This window comes from Lonchura striata, chromosome Z, assembly GCF_050655825.1.
Source record: "Lonchura striata isolate lonStrDom1 chromosome Z, ASM5065582v1, whole genome shotgun sequence".
NCBI classification, from domain to species: domain Eukaryota; kingdom Metazoa; phylum Chordata; class Aves; order Passeriformes; family Estrildidae; genus Lonchura; species Lonchura striata.
Window position 1 is genome coordinate 18,581,052 of NC_140740.1, and position 12,049 is coordinate 18,593,100.

Here is a 12,049-nt window from a genome sequence, read left to right on the forward strand (position 1 = left end):
TTATGACCAGGTAGCTTGCTTAGTGAATGAGGAGAGGCTGTGGATGTTGAGTACCTGGATTTCAGCAGAGCCTTTGATACTGTCTCCCACAGCATTCTGTTGAAGAAGATGACAGCCCGTGGCTTGGGCAAGTGCACACTTCATGGGGTTAAGAACTGGATGGAAGGCTGGGCCCGGAGTGAGGCTGAATGGTGCTGCAGTTGGTGGTCAGTCACTCCTGGGAATTCCCAGGGCTCAGTACTGGGTCCAGTCCTGCTTCATGTCTTTATTGATGGTGTGGATGAGGGGATTGAGCGTAGCCTCAGTAAGTTTGCAGCCAGCACTAAGCTGGGCAGGAGTGTTGATCTGCTGGAGCACAGGCAGCCTCTGCAGAGGGATCTGGACTGGCGGGGCGAGGGGCCCAGGCCGGTGCTGTGAGGTTCAATAGGGCCAGTGCTGGTTCCTGCACTTGCATGGCATTAACCCCATGCAGTACTACACTGCTACTGCGGGAAGAGTGGCTGGAGAGTGGCCCAGGAGGAGAGGACCTGGGGATGCTGATTGACAGCTGGCTGAACATGAGCCACAGTGTGCCCAGGTGGCCAAGAAGGCCAATGGTGTCCTGGTCTTTATTAGAAATAGTGTGGCCAGCAGGACCAGGGCAGTGATTGTCCCCCTATGTGTGCAAAAAGGGCAGCAGAGCTGGTGAAGGGTCTAGGAAGCAGGTTATATGAGGAGGGTCACAGTTTAGATGAGAGAGTTGGGGTTGTTTGGGCTGGAGAAAAGGAGGCTCATGGCTTATCACTCCATAACTGCCTGAAAGGAGTGTGCAGCGAGGTCTAGTCTCTTCTCCCAGTCAGCTAATGACAGGACAAGAGGAAGTGGCCTGTGGTAGGTTCAGTTTGGACATCAGAAAGAATTTCTTCACTGAAGGAGTTGTTAGACACTGGAATGGACTGGCCAGGGAAGTAGTAGAGTCTCCACCCCAGATGGTGTTCAAGAAAGGACTAAATGTGGTACTTAGTGCTATGGTTTATCTCGTATGGTGGTGTTCAGTCAAAGGTTGCACTTGATGATCCAGGAGATCTTTTCCAACATTAACGTTTCTCTGATTCTATGATTTTTATATACTTGACATATAAATTATATTCCTGTCATGAGAGGATTTCTGAAATTTAGAAACATTTTCCCAACCTTTTTACAAGACAAAATCCAAACCTTTTAAAGTTCATCATGCAGAGAGACAAAGGCAGAAGCCTGGCAGGTGGGGACTTTACCAGTATGTAAGAGACCCTTTCTCTGTCACTCTCATGTCTCCCAAGAGTCATTTGAATTAGAAAGATACAACCATCCCACAGTCATTCTTTCTCCTGTGTTAAGGAATTAGTCAAATCCTGCAAATTTATTGCAGCATGACGGTGTGCTGTACACCTTCCCTTGTTCTCCCCCCATCTCTCACCAAAGCTGTAGTGGTCCTGGCTGGCAAAGGCCAACCTGTTAAACTTTCTGAAGGTACTTTCTAGATTTTTGCTATGAAATCTGTTTTCCTCTTGAAAATTATGTTTAAGAAGGTATACATCTGTAAAAAAATGTTCACCAAATTGGATTTCTAGTATAAGTAAACATGTAAACACATGTTTTCATGAGTTTCCTGGTTGTAGATATACCACCAGGTTTTGGCTATCACAACAATGACAGATTAATAAATAATAATGTAATAGCCTAATTACTTTTCTAGTTATTAAGTAGAAGAAAATTGCTCAATCCCTGCTTTCACTAGTAAAGCAAATATTACAATTCAAATAATTCTACTGAGTTAATTTGAAAACTATTAAAACTTATTATTTTTAAACAAGATTTTAGGTTTTTTTAAAGCAAAATTGTAGTTTTTTAACTTTCTAAAGAATGAAGGAGTGGAAAAAAATTACAGTAAATATGAGATATTTTAAGATATGTGAGACACATTATTCCACTATGTCATATTTCTCTTTAATCATTCCCATATTTAGAAACTGCTCTAAATAAAGTACCTTGAAATATAGTAAAAACTATTTACAGTTGAAAGTGTTCCATGTGTATACATTTTGAATAAATTAACCAGAATGATTTTAAAATGTATTTAATACACAGCATTATGAACTTAACTTTCTATGGATGCTTTTTATAAGTTCACTTTTCCATTCCAGAGCTCAGCATGCTGTTCTGTAAAGTCACCAGTCATTGTAGTGGGTTAAAACCAAATGAAATTTACCTTTGTTTATTCATCGTTTTTTCTTCCAGTTAATAGCAATTTAAAATGTGTCTTTGGACTAAGCGTAGAAAGTAAACATCTTAGCCAATTCATTTGTGAATGCTATTTCTTCTAGTGCTCTCCCTTTACACTTGGTTGCAAGGTGTCAAATCTGCATGGCGAATTTCCAAAACTGTCAGGTATCATTTCACCCACCTTTCTCTTCTTAGCTTTTGCAGCTTTCTTGTTTCTGGATGTAAATTTTAGTTACACCAACATAGGTAATATTGTCTTTCTTGGAATGAACTGGGGGAAATTGTTAGTGTTTCAGTTCCTAATGGAAACAAACTCTTTCTGTAAAGGACTGCCGTTCAGCAGTGAAAGACCTGAATGGCCAATAGTGAAGCCTACTCTGGACAGAGATCCTGTTTATTTGTCTCCATCTCCTTTCTGTTTTTTAGTATGCTAGTCTGAAATTGATTTTTTGGGCTATGTAGTTTTCTATCTACAGTTTATTTTGCTTTTCTTTGGGGTGATATCTCTGCTTCAATTGGTAGTTTCATTTTCAGTCTGTCCCTGTGAATCTTCAGGAAGAGCAAGACAGGGTTATGCAAACAGGCACCACTTTTTGAAAATAAAATAAGAAGCATCTGTTCAATTTCCAGGCTTGTTGCAATATCTTCTTTTGGTCCTCAAAAAACCTGGCGTGTTCTGGCTGCAGGCCAAATAGCAGTGTTTTTTCATTATAATGGGCATGAAAGGACAAGATTTTTAGCAGCCCAGAAATTTGCTTAAATTTGAGTAAAACTATTTATTACTAATACTAGTCAGCTTCCAGGTTCCCCTAAGTGTCCTACTTACGTAGCATATTTTTTTTCTGCAAGTTATGAACTGAGTGAAATTCTTCTAAAAGAAAGAAAATTAGTATTTGTTAAAATTTCAATGCATTAAGAAGGGGATTATACTACAGACATAATAATCGGATGTTTTTAAAATATTAATCTTCTTGTGCAATTGTAGTAGCCCCTCCTTAAAAATGGAGAAAGTTTTTGTTGACAAAATATGAATTTTTTATACTGTTAAGTCTCAATGCTGTCAGATTATCAAATATAGTTTCTAAGCAGATATATCTTGTATTTGTATTTACAGAACATATATGTGCCACAGTAACCATATTTGAAAGTTTAATCCTTTCAAATATTTACCTTGGGTTTTCAACATCTATAATGGAAAGATTTTGTAAGTAGAAATAAAAAGATGATGTGTAAAAAGAGGGAATAAGTAGTTTATCATGTGAAGAGCAGGGTATTTTTAGTAGATGCATTTCTATCATGTAATCATAGGCAGGTAAATTGTATGCATTTCCTGAATTAAAATATCTTTGGCACTTTGATCATAACATATTTCCTTCTTTTATATTCTTGAAAAACTATATTGTCTCAAAATAATTACATTCAATCCACAATTACCAAGTTATTTTAAATTACTAAAAGTATGAAATCCTTTGAATATTTACCTCCAAGCACTTAGCTTAGACATAGTGTTACTGACCTCATTCTGCCATAAAGTCAGCCCTCTTGAATACCTGCATCATTGCTCTGTTCTTGCATGGGTATAGGTATCTGTGTATGTATATATAGGTATGTAAAAGTATGTTCTACACATATGTATTTGAAATATATGTACTTGCACAAGTATACAGTGTTCTTAGTTCAGAAAGTCAGATAAGCAACTTCATGCATGCAGTAGATGTTATGGGGGTAGTCTAAAGAAGTAAATAATGGGGACTGCCCAGCATGCTTTTTACAGGTACACTGAAAATTTTTCTCTGCATCTCTGCAAACAGATTTAACTTCTTTATTTTCTACAGTTCAATAGAGAGAAAGAAAAGCATGACAAAAATTAGTTATCTATAGTGATTCATATGCATGGATATATTGATGCTATTCATAAGCAAGGAGAGCACATTGATACATTGCTAAGGAAACCTGAGCTGGAATCACTCGATCTTCCTGGGTTACTGAATATTTCCCCCTTGCACTCTGTTAGCCTATGGATGTGCAATACTTCCTCTCTTGCTTCTTATTTATGGGGAGAAACAGAAGCCCTCCCAGTGCTAGTCATTCTGACCTCATGATCTAACATGCAAGCTGACCAGCAGAAAACTGCAGTGATTCCTGTATTTATCTGTGCTGCTGTGTTTTGCTTTATCTATCTGAAAAATATAGTCCTTTTTCCCCCCCCTTGATTAGCCACATGCAACAAAGAAAGGAACAGTATACAGAGAAAAGTGTTTAAGTGATTCACATCAGGTTCACACAGTATGTCACCTACATTATTCGATATTTCAGTATATTCTGAAAATATATTTATTTTTAATTATCTACATTCACAAGTTATTATTGGCTTGAAAATTTTTGGTGCTACCCTGAAGATTACAAAGGTGATGGCATTTTATTCTAAGCATGTGCTTTCTTTTAAATATGAATGATACACTAAAAGTTGGACTTTCTGGACACTTGAATTCATCTTTTTATGGTTAAGTGAACTCTAAGCAAAATGTAAGTGGTGATATAATGGGTTGGTTCAAATAATTCCAATATCCTTTTAAAATGCTGATTTTATTTAATGTTCCAAGATATATCAGACTGAAATAAAACATATGCCACCTCTTGTCAGGATTCAAGAGGGGATGACTTGGGAGTCTGACTAATGAGCAGAAAACTGATTTACTGGGCCCAGCATGGCGTTTATATAGGACCTCTTAACTCCACATTCAGCCAATGACTTTAAATATTGCTTTATATGGTAACATACTGTTCTTGCTTAAGCAATAACATTACAGTTCACCATATATGGATATTCCTACCTTTCCTTTACCTGTTACTGTTTGCTGAACTCTGCACTGGTCATTTGCTAATGTGTCCCACTCCTTTTGTCCTGTGTGCTTCATCTTATATTCTGTTCCCACAATCCACATCCACAACCTCTGAGTTTGATTTTTTTTTCCAAGAGCTGGGTTACTAATGACTGAAGTGTGCAGGTTGTCTGTTCAATTGATGAACCTTTTATTTTGAAGGTAATTCCTGATGTTACTTTTATTCATATTCACATTACTTTAACTGGTTAGTTGGATTTGTATAAATTACTATTGCCAGAACAACTGTCACATAGTTTTGATATGCTGGTAAAAACATCTATTTTGGACAACATTTTTTACTAGTAAACTGACTTTTTCCACTTAACCACAAACAGCTAGTTTCTCATCCCATTTAGAACAATAAACACGTGTTACAGCCTTCTTCCTTACAGTACAGTAGTCTTTTAAAAAAATTATATTGTCCCCAGACTTAAAGCATAAAACTGGAAAAATTTTTCAATTAATAAGGGACCAGATGTTGGTCAAGCTTATTTCATAGATCTTTAATTCATGAATGATGTTAAGTGAATACACAGAAGACATTCTTATTCTCATTGGATCTGCCTAAATGCCTTGAAAATAGATTAATTTTGGATAAAATGAAAATGTGTTGGCATAACCTCTTATAAAGTGAACACTAAAGAACATCCAAATTAGATGATATTGAAGATCTTTACCGATGCTGTTGTTTAAGAGTCAATGAAATATGCTGACAAGTATGAAATCATTGTCTTTAAAAATAATCTGTTAATTTATTGTTAATCTTCCATTAGCCAAGACTGCTAGATTTCTGTACGATGCCTCCAGCAATAACTACTTTGAATGTACTTCATTTAGCATTTTTGGTTGTTATCCTTGTCTTCATCTAAGACAATTTTATGATGCAGAGATTCTGAAATTTACCTCCCTTCTCCCTGTCTACTGATAAGGAGACACAAATGCAAAGATATAAGTGAAAAAAAAATTACTAAAAGAAAACAGCAACAACAAAGAAAACAACAAAAATCACTAGATACACAGGTGCTGAGTCAACTGGTTTCTCTGAAAACAAAAAAAAAAAAGATAGCTGCCACCCAGGCAGTTTATATGCCCCAGAGAACAAAGACAAGATGGTAGAGAGGTTCTCCTGGCTAAACTGTCCCCTCTGGAAAAAAAAAAGCCCAGGGATGCAAGGGTGTATGGTGTGATTCTGGTGGGAGATTGGATGTGCTGGCATTGTCTGGGGTCGGTCCAGGCCTGCAGTGCAGTTTTCCTGCTCCCTCAGTGTGACAACAGGGGGCATGTCTGGGATGTCACTCCTACCACTTGCTACCTCTTCCTGCTACCCGCTGGACTCCCTTTCAGCTCAGCCAGACTCAGTTGGTGTTCGGGATACAGAGTAGACAAGGTTGACTGATGAGGCAATTAAAAAATGGTTTATTGCAAAATCAGTTTCATGGAAGGGCAAGACCATAAAGTTGTTACATTCAACATTATCACATCAGAAGCCACATATCAGAAGCCGTTATAATTTTAGTAACAATGTCTTTTATAAATTTCTTATCCAGTCAGCTACTTCTACAAAACTTGCTAGCGTCTTCATAAACCACTTGTTAATTACTACATTTTAAATGATTTGCAGCAATTCCTCTCATTTTATCCAATCATGTAACTCTATAGAAACTTATTGCTGTATCTTCTACTTTTTACCAACTCTATAACAAGTTCTATTACATGAGGCATATTTCTACTTCCTTAAAACATATTTCTGCTTAAACTACAAATCTTTATTCTTATTTTGTGTATGTTTTACTTTTCTATTCTAAACCTTCAAGCCTTCTTCACTTAAATCAAGCACTGTATCCATCTCTGTCTCTGAATTTGTATGTTTGGGGCCTCTCTGTGCTTGTATTTCCCAGAGGTTAGTGTAAGTGCTACTGCCTCAGGTTGCTGCCCCATTGGGGGAGAGGGAAATAGTCCAACTGGGCACCAAAAACTGCAGACTCCTGCCCCAGACATTCCTGGCTGCAGTTTTGGATCTGTCACTTTGGGAGTTATCACTTCCGAACCATGAATTTCAGAGTGGTCCTTCTGCCTCTTCTCACCCCAGCTGTCATGCAGAAATGTCCTGGGGGGCTTGGAGATGGGAAGAGACCCGTAGGTCATACAATGCATTGGTCTGCTGATCACTTCACTTTTGTGAGCCAGACCAAAATGGACCTCTTCCTGTTCCAGACATGGTTTCACCTCTGCTGAAACCATGCCTACAGCTGATGTGAATGGTATTTATAATAAACAGCACTGAAAACTCCATCTCTTTACCCAGGATATTATTATTCTATACCATGCATATACACTTGATGTCTAGATGTTCATACCTTTCAACTGTAGCCATGTACATGTACAAATAACTATATTGATCCAGGTATTATTTAAGTAGTCACTGACTGTTCCCACAAGATGTTTGTTGAGTTTATTTTATTCCATTAAATAAAACTTGAACAGTCTATATTCATTGCTGAGGATATTTTATGATGTTTGGAGGCAGTATCATTCAACAGCCAATATTACATATATAATTCAACATTAAAGATGGTTCTTACATAAATCAGGTCCCCTTGAGGTACACAATGTTACCTATCCCTCTGTATTAGCCACCAAGTGTAACCAGGTCCTTGAGCAAAAACAATCTCATGGATGGATTTGCCTTTTCTTGAAATGGGGCTGATCTCAAGAAAATATGTATGCACCATATGCACCATGGGGACCTGATCTTCATCTGCTACATGCAGGGATTCTGATTGGGCAGGGCTAGCTTGGTTAGTGGAGCCACTAGTGTTAACTAACCAGGTGGTCTTTGGTAAACATAGATCCCAGTTTTGAAGGTTCCTCCACCCATTGCATTCATCATGGTTTCTAACAATCCATTGCTGTTTGACTTTCCCAGGGTATCATGGGTGATAGGGAATGTGACACACCCACTAAATGCAATGTTCTCTAGCCTATGTGTCCATGGCATTCTTTTTAACATGAGTTCCATTGTCTTACTCAATTTTTTCTGAGGTGCCGCAGGAGAGGTGTGAGGCACAGGGCAGGTCTCCAGCCATCTAGTACTTGCTTCTACCAGTGTGAGCACATAGGGCCAGCCTTGGCAGGTTTGTTGTAGTATGATAATCCATCTGCCAAGCCTCTCCATAATTATATTTAGTCCATTGTATCCTGTACTAATGGGTTTTACTTGCTTGGCCTGCTTGATGCAGTGCATGTTTCATAATCATGGATTACCTGGGATATGGTGTCCATGGTTAAGTCCATCTTTCAGTTGCAAACCCATCAGTATGTTGCATCTCTTCCCTCATGATCTGAGGCATCTCATGACCTGGGTCTACCAAACTAGAAATAACTCTCTCATGTTGCCAGTTCAGATCTACTTTTAATTTTGGAAGCCCAGTCCACTTACTTGTTGTTGCAATGCTCCTCATTAGCCCAACTCATAAGCATCTAGGCATCCACATGACAAACTTCTGTGGTCAGCTTCTCAACCCTTGCAGCAATGTCTAGCCAGATTTTTGCAGCCTCAGATTTCCTTCTTCAATGCCAGTTGGCCTTTTCCCACCATTCCAGCCATCCCTACAGAGTGTTTGCTACCATCTACAGTTCAGTATAGAGGTATAGTATTGGCCACTTCTCTCAATCAACAATATCCAAAGCCAGATGGGTTTTCAGTTCTGCATCCTGGCTTGATCCACCTTGTCCTTTGGTAGCTTCTGCAACTTGCTGCTTAGGCCCTAATATGGCAGCTTTCCATTTTTGACTTGTCCCTACAATATAGCAGAAGCTCTCAGTGAAGAGTGCGTGTCGCCTCTCACTTTCTGGTGTCTGGTTTTATATGGTGAGGCCTCCTCAGCATGTGGTACCTAATCCTCTTCCTCTTCAGAAGATAGTCCAAAATGCTCACCTTCTGGCCAATTTCTGATACTTTCCAAGGTCCCAGAATGATTAGGATTCCCCATCTGAACTTGGTGTGTGATCAGAGTGATCTGCTTACTCCAGGTAGCATTGTTGGCATGACATGTTGAAGGGACGTTCCTCTTGAACATTCTCCCTAGAACTCCCCATGGTCATCTTACTGGGTCACTGGATTTGGTCTTATTTGGCCCCTCCTTTGGATAGGGGTGACTCCTATTGGCTTAGACTGCCCATCTTGTTTAACTGCAGCCTGAGTGACTGTGGTGTCTGCCAATTTGCTCTCCTTTTCTTCTGGTTATAGCGGCTGCTGTATAGTAACAAGAAACATGCAGGTAAGCATTAACTAGGGCTCAGCACAGAGCAGTAAGTTGCCCCTCTCTGGAACTGACACAGCAATTTTATTTCAAATATTCTTCTACCTTATCAGAGTTTTGTATTTGTTCAGAGCAAAACTTCCGGACTAAACTCCCTGGCAGGTGGTACAAGACAGCACAGGCTTTCCTGCTGAGGGTGATAGATATACCATGAAGATGTTCCGGAAGTGGGCAAAAACCTGGTGACTCTCTGGCATAGATCCCTTCTCCACACCAGACAAACAGCTGGGCTGGAGCCTCTTGGTGTGCTTTTTCTCCCTGGCTCAGCTCCCCAAGGCTTGGGGCTGGAATGGGGCAGCCCTACTCCAGCCAGTCCCACTCCTGCAGTCTTGGACCAGCAGCTGTTCAGTTCACCTCAAGGCAGATGAAAGATTGCTGCTGCAGCTTCTCCAAGCCAGAAGAGGGAAAAGCATTTTTGCCTGGGCCAACAAACCCAAACTGCAAAGTGCCATGGAACATCTAGGCAGTGAGGTTTCAAAAATGCCCACCAAAATTCCAAAGCTCCCCCCTCCCCAGTCCCACACACTACCAATCCTAAGCTTTAAAGACACAGGAATCGTTTTGGGGCATAAAGCAGAGGACAATGGAATAGACTATCATCATAAATCACTCCAAGACACTTCCCTAGAAATCTCCATTCTGACTCCAAATGTGTTGTAGACTGTACAGAGGAGACAGAGCAGAACCAGCAAGGAGAATATGATGTCCTGTTGTGCTGGTGCGCACAGCCTCAGGGTCAGTTGGGAGTTGTGTGGCAAAGGAAATAGGGATGAGAATGACAAGGATATCCAAAAAATAAAGAACTTTAATTACAAGCAGAAATAACACAGGAAGTAAAAGCCGCACACTGCATGGGATGATCCTCAAAGACGAGGCAATGGGGCGAACTCAATAATATATCTGAGGGCAGAGAACTAATCATCAGCAGGAACCAAAAACATAACCATGTATAGTAAACGTATCTAACCAATCCGAAACAAGAGCTAGAAATATTGCCCGATACGGAATAACAGTGTTAACATAATAACTCCCATGATTCCATGCTTCTCACCATAACCCAACTAGATGTTTCATTTCTTAACATCCTGCATCCCAAGGCCTTAAATTTTTTGCTTCCATTATTTATGAAGACTAGTTCCCTATCTATCCCAATCAGTTGAACTCCCACAATGTCCATAGCATACAGAGGGAATTCAGCTTTCTCGAGAAGTGATGTGTTGGACCTGAAGGGGAGAAGGAGGTGAAAGGCAGAGAGGCTTTCTCCTTTTCCTCCCACAGGCTGTGTGTGATTATTAATAAACCCCCAGACACAGCAATCTAGATCAGGACAGGCAAACAACAATGAATACATTTACCAAACTATCTTCACTGCCTTTGATGTTACCATTCCATAAACTGTATGGTATCGCAAACTACATCAACTTGGTTCCTCTCCCAGATCTGAAGAACAGCACAGATCCTTTCTCGTTTTGGGACTGATAAACAAGGTTGGGCTCCAACCCTCAGCGACATGCAGCTGTCCTGCGCAGCAGCAGCAGAAAGTCCAGAGAAACATCTCCCTGGGCTCCAAAAGCTGTGGTTGCTGTAGCAACCGTGGCAAGGGTCACTGTCCTTTTTATTCATCAGTTCCTAGAAAGCTGTGGGTAGCAGCCTGTCAGAGTGCCCCATTGTTCTCAAGAGTCTGGAAAGGACAAAACAGAGAGCTCCACATCACCCCTGTTCCCATCACCCCTCCCCTTTCCATGAACTGGGGTAAAACACAGAGGTTCTGTGTCCATCTCTGGAAATTCAAGAGATAGTAAACTACCTTGCATGGATTGATGTAGAGAAGATGTGGAGTAGATAATTTTGGGTCACCCCTAATGCTGCACTCTACCCCCTATCTCTAGAACTATGACAGTCTGTTGTATTGCACTAAGTAGTTTATTTAGTCATTATTTTGCACTGGGTGATTGGAATTTTGCACTGAGTAGTTTTTATGTTGCATTAAGTGATTTGTTTTTATCATATGTTTTCTTCTGCATACCTTTCCTCCTCCATGTGGTGGTGATCTTACCCGGGGTTACTTCCTCCACTTGCCCCTCCCATGAGTTGTACCATTGGCTATGGCCCCTCTCCTCTGCCCCCTGCCCCCTGGGTTTAAAATCCTCATCCACAAGACTATCGACCTCTTTCTTCCTCTAGGATTCCTCTTTACTCCCTGAAGGTGTTCCGCAATAAAGCTGTCAGATGTTCGTCCCAAGAAGAGCACCTCCTGTCTTTTACCTTTGTTTTTGTCAGTGAAGATGGGGTCCAGAGTTAACCAGGGGACCCCATGAAGTCATAACAGTCCTTCTAAGCAAACAGCTCCTCTAGTTAAAAATATGCAACAAATCAAATTAATTAAAATTAATTCATTCAGCTCATGTAGTAGTGTTTCTGAATAATGCTGAGGACCATGAATTCAAATTAAGGCATGCACAACTTCTTCCAAGGTTTGAAGAGAAGATATACATTACCAAAAGGAAAAGGGGAAACCAGTCACGCTGGTTAAACATCATTCACTGGGGATGCTTGCAAAAGTAACTGCACTGAAGGTTCATACAGCAAATTTTATAT

General features: G+C 40.1%; 1 protein-coding gene across 10 annotated transcripts in view; it reads left to right on the forward strand.

Moving 5' to 3' along the window:
- The window catches only part of KIAA0825 (KIAA0825 ortholog), a 238,784-nt gene that overhangs the window by 222,225 nt on the left and 4,510 nt on the right, over nucleotides 1-12,049 (forward strand). The window contains exon 21 of one of the 10 annotated variants that reach the window (XM_085568055.1): nucleotides 1-9,997. This exon is cut by the window's left edge and continues 90,110 nt beyond it. The exons of the other annotated variants lie outside the window; for them this stretch is intronic. The gene's annotated coding sequence lies outside the window, so the exon portion shown is untranslated. Of the gene's footprint in view, nucleotides 9,998-12,049 lie in introns of those variants that run through there. 10 annotated transcript variants of the gene reach the window in all.